The sequence below is a fragment of the Pseudochaenichthys georgianus genome, unplaced genomic scaffold (genome assembly GCF_902827115.2).
Source record: "Pseudochaenichthys georgianus unplaced genomic scaffold, fPseGeo1.2 scaffold_511_arrow_ctg1, whole genome shotgun sequence".
NCBI lineage: Eukaryota > Metazoa > Chordata > Actinopteri > Perciformes > Channichthyidae > Pseudochaenichthys > Pseudochaenichthys georgianus.
In genome coordinates this window covers 82759-88088 of record NW_027263072.1, presented here as the reverse complement: position 1 = coordinate 88088, position 5330 = coordinate 82759, and the positions used below count along the sequence as shown (strand labels likewise).

At 43.7% G+C, this 5330-nt stretch overlaps 1 pseudogene; it reads right to left on the bottom strand.

Annotated features, from left to right (window-relative positions):
- Positions 1–333: 333 nt before the first annotated feature.
- LOC117442964 (phosphatidylcholine:ceramide cholinephosphotransferase 2-like) overlaps positions 334–5330 on the bottom strand; it is a 5442-nt pseudogene continuing 445 nt past the window's right edge.

The window sequence follows — 5330 nt, the reverse complement described above, 5'->3', positions numbered from 1 at the left end:
CAACATCTTACAAAAAATAACCCATTTTGAGGACATTTTTCTTGATGATAAACCCAGAAGCACCAGCTGCAGGAATCAGAGCAGCAGATGCTTTAAGAGCGGGGCGGAGCGGCCGCCATCTTTGTTAATATGCTTACATTCAAAACAAGAAGAGGAACCATAGATTGACAGATTTTCTTCTTCCGCCGTCGTCGGTCCTGTAAAATAAATCCCAGGCGTTCCTGATGATGTCAACTTGTCGTCATTTCAGTGTCAAGCAGCGGAAATATAATAAATAAAGCTTTGTTCAAACAGGATTGCATGATGGTTAATCCTCACTCCTCCCTCCCTCCACTAATCCGGTAACCCAAGCTGTCTGCAGGACGAGGGCAGCGCCACCGGGCCACGAGAACACGACGGGAACCGTGGTTTCTGACGTTCTTCTCCAGGAAGTTAAAGATTGGGTTCCACCACGTCCTCGACAGGAAGTTGTTGGGAGCCTGACGCAGAGCCTGGGCAGAAGAAAAGAATCAGGAGAACTTATTAATAAAACAATAACAGATTCGTAAAAAAGGCACCATATTTGATTGTGTCTATTTGCACAAAATAAAATAGATTAAGACTATTTGGAGGCATACGTTTTTTTTTAAAAATATGTCTTGAAAGTTGTTTTACTGTTTTTATGTTAGGTTTTCATTGGACATTTTATTGGGCAATTTTTTAAATTTAATTGCTAAAATAATCACGAATACGTAATAAAAATCACACTTTACTGGCTTCAGATTCGTAAAAAGCACCATGTTTGATTGTGGTCTATTTGCCCAAAATAAGATTGTTTGTATTTGTTGTCTTTAAAAGTTGTTTTACTTCTTTTTTAATGTCTTTAGTTTAGTTTTTTTCCCGGACATTTAATTTATTGCAAGAATAATCACAACTTTAGGTAAAACATAATATAAAAAAAGTTGTTTTAAATGTAATTTATTTTTCTATAAAACATTTGAGCTATTTCAAAAATAACATCATATGTTACAAACAAGCCTTAAAATTACATATAGTAGACCGACAGGGGTTCAGTGATTAAATTAAAAAATTACAAGAACTTAAATCCAGGATTACTCGAGCTTAAACCACTAATTGATTAGTAAAACATAAAAAATTGTACCTGCAAACGGTATAGTTCAGGGGGTTTTCACAGTGTGGGAACAGAGACATAAGAACAGCAGCCCCCACCCTCTCCCAATTATTATTGCTATTATTATTATTATTATTATTGTTGTTGCTGCCTATAATGCAGGGGTATTCAATTGCATTTCAAGGGTCCAGTAAGAGAACAGGTCATTAAATGCTCTGTCTACCTTCCGCCATTTGAAATGACTGACTGTTTCTCTCCTCTTGTATCGTCTCTGTGTTTGAATCTATCGTGCTGACTCACTGACTGCACCCATTTCATTGGCTGAGTAGCGTCACCTCTTAAACATTAAACAATAACTTTTAAAAACATTTTATCTTTTACATTTTAATTGTATTTATTTTTTAACATTTTCAACATGGTGGATAAATCTTTATGCTCCCGGCAACACACTGGACGTCAACTTTGCCTCCTTATTACACTCAGCCCTACTTTAGTGGGAACGATGAGTCTGCGTCTTTGAAGCGCACAGGCGGATGAAGCGGGGATGCAATGAAGACGGGAATAAACGCAGATCATCCTCTGACTGCAGCCTTGACCGGCACTTACTTTTGATCAAAGTCAATGCGGAAAACCCGCACTCACACAGGGAGGTGGACGAGGCAGCACGAGAGATTCTCAATTCCACCTCTGAGGACATCTCCAGGATGCATGGTTGGCAGCTGCTTGGAAGCAGGAGTGGGAGCTAGCCGAGCCCTGCATCCATTGCTACATCTGGGACCCAGGAGATGGCGCCATTGGAGGAGACGAGCTACCACGCCGGCAATGGACCACACTAACCCGCCTACGAACTGGGGCCGGTCGCTTCAAAACATCGATGAAGACGTGGGGCGTGGCAGGCAGTTCTGCATGCGAGTGCGGTGACCCTGAACAGACTGCCCTTTATATGGACCTCCCTCGAAGCCAGCCTCTTCGACCTAGGACCAGAGATGTGGGCATGGCTACACAACACCGAGTTGGACCTCTGACGTTACACGAAAGAAGAAGAAGAAGGTAGGTGGAGGCCGGGCGGACTGGGACTAAAAACCAGCCCTGGAATCTCACCCAGCCACACACATTGGTAGAGCATGCTAGTCAACGGGGGGGGGCCTCGCTGCGTGGAAACGGCCCGCTGAACGGACCTCTGTCGCCTGTCAGCGCAACTTCAATGATGCCGTTTAAAACATGAAAAATAAAGGGCGGTGCCGGCCGTCAGCGAACCGAGCCGGCCGGCCCCCCCCCAGTGAGGAGCGCCTCACACTTTGAAAACCGCTGGTATAGTTTTAATAGTTTCGTGTGTGTGTGGTGTGTGTGTGTGTGTGTGAACCTACATGTGTGTTGGCCATGGTGTGGGTACCACCAGAAGGTCCTGGTGGTGGCGAAGTACGCGACCACCACGTCGATGCTTGTAGTGCTCGTGACCAATCAGGATGCAGAGAACCCCCGAGGCGCTGAGGCACCAACAGATCCATCGATACCACCACATCCACCGGGGAGAGTCTGAAACACACACACACACACACACGTTCCTGGACGTAGCACTGCTGTACATCACACTATGGATGTGTGAAGATTATTTTTGGTTTCGATGCGAGACCAAAACATTACTCTTTCTCAGCGGTACCACTGAACATGGTTTATTTGAACATGGAACAGAAAATAAGGTCCTGCATATGAAACATGTCGTGCCATATCTAAAACAACTCAAATAGGCTTCCTAGCTCCGACACGCTAAAGCCACGAACATCTCTCACAGCAAAATACCTCGTCAGTTAAATGCCATTTACGTTTCATTACTAAACGATACGTATTTATTATCGTTAGAGTATTACTATTTTGGCGATTAGATAAATATAAATTATATTTGATGCAACTTTGGTTACATTTCCATGACTTTTCCAAAACTTTGGGAAAGACATTTTTTCCATAACTTCCCAGGACCGGGAATTTGCATTTTGAATTCCCGTGACTTTCCCAGGTTTTCAATGACCGTAGGAACCCTGAAATACAGACGCTAGTATTTGAAGACAGTTGCTTGCTTGAAATAATCAGCGGACTGAGATCGAAGGTGGATGTCACGTCTCAAAATACTTTCATTCTGATACGACAATCAATTCGCCCGCTGTTTAAGAAGTCCAGCCTGTCTGGCGTAAACCAAACACCCCCGAAGGTGTGTGTGTAATCCGACTGGAAGCACAGAAAGAAGACAACTGCTTTCTTACCACACGGTCCTGTGTATCACTGTTTTAAAGGAAAGGTCCACTTTGAAATACACGAGCATGCCATTACTTCCTTTTTGATTCAAGATTGACTTTATAAGTAATATCGAAAGATTCAAAGATTTTGACTAATTTCACAAAGATCTCATTAAGTTGAAGGTAGGTGGAGGCATAAATGGCGATAAAGTGTGTGTACTCACACACTTGGATGAAGAGGTAGGACAGCGTACACATGACGGTGTGACCGCTGTACAGGAAGTCACCGCACATCAGCTGGGAGCCGGTCAGAGACAAACCTAAACAACAAACAGAAACAACAACAACAACAACATCAGTGGAAAGGTTTGACCAGTCTTTCGCCAGAATGATGTGATCGGCCTCCGCACCCACCGCTTCTCCTCAGCATTTTGACATCTCGTAGATTGTTGCTTTTAAACTGTCTATTGTGTATGTGCGTTTGTTTATTTGACTGTACAGCACTTTGGTCCGGAGGTTTTAAAGTGCTTTATAAATAAAGCTGTATTGTATATTTTAAAAGTTGAGTTGTTACCTCCTCCTGAGATCAGACTCAGAATCCTCCAGATCTTCCCCGTGGAGTCGTTGTACAGCTGCAGGAAGCAGAACATACTGTAAGGAGGAAACGGGTAAACATGCAGTAAATGTACAGGATGTTGTGTATTTGTACCTTTGGGGCGCAGACCATGTGTTTCCCCGGCACTGGCAGCGTGGTGATGTACATGGTGACGCAGCGGTACAGGTACAGGGTCCCGATCATGAAGAAACAGCGACGGACGATTATAGCTCTGCAGAGAGAAGACGTTTACTTCAATAAATATTAAAAAAGATATATACATTTCATCCGTGCAGCTACCACTTACGGCCCGTCCACACACACGCATCGAAACATGCTTTCAACGCTTCGCCCATTCACTTGAATGGGGTGACGTAGAAGATTTTGAATCTTCGCCGAACTGCATTGTGGGGAGCGGAGCGTGGCTTTGCATCGCGAGCATCAAAAGTTGAGCAATGTTCAACTTTTGATGCTCCCGATGCTTTCGAAGCGGGCATCAGCCAATCAAATCCCGTTTATGCAAATCCCGCCAGTAGAAGCGCTAGCCAATCAAACGCGTGTAAGCTGGGAGAGCCAGACCGCAGTTCATTTCCTCATATTCCAAACGGGAAATTACGGTAGCAAATCACCCGGTTCTTTACGACCAGAACTATTAACCGGGATCCAAACCGGAGGAACCGGGCATGGAGGGAGGGGCAGAGGCAGTGGGGAACTGGTAGGTTTTCGCCTGTTTGGGATTTTATATCCAGTTTACTTCGTTTTAACATTGCTATTGCTTTGTATGTCGGGGGCGAGATTCATGTGATTGGTTGTTGGTCGCCTTGGGCGTGTGAAATCGCCACGCCTCAGAACGCCCAGCATCAAGATTGTTGATGCCTGTAGTGTAGACGGGCCGTTAGGGACTCTTCCCTTAGCTGTTGCAATAAGTCAACGTTAGATATGTCTAAAGTTAGATAAGTCTAAAGTTAGATCGCTCAATTGTTATTGTCATTCATCCTGAAGAAATGTCTTGTTTTATATCATATATTATATATATATATATATATATATGTCTCAAGTTATGTGCTTTTTAGCTTGTTTTTAATATTGTTTTATTACTTAGTCCTATTGTGTTATTTTATATTTGTTCCCTGGACAGCACTTGGTCAACTGAGGTTGTTTACATGTGCGATATAAATAATAAAGATTGAGATATATCTTGGAAGAGAATATTCGCTCGTGGCAACCCAAGCCAGTGAGAACCCTCTAATCCTCCTGTTACTGCCCTCTCGACCTAAACACTTTTCAACCTCATCTCTGACTCAGAAAGGACGACTGTACTGCGAGTACTAATACAACACGGCCTGGTACGGCAGCTGCAGCGCCCTGAACCGTAAGCTTTACAGAGGGTGGT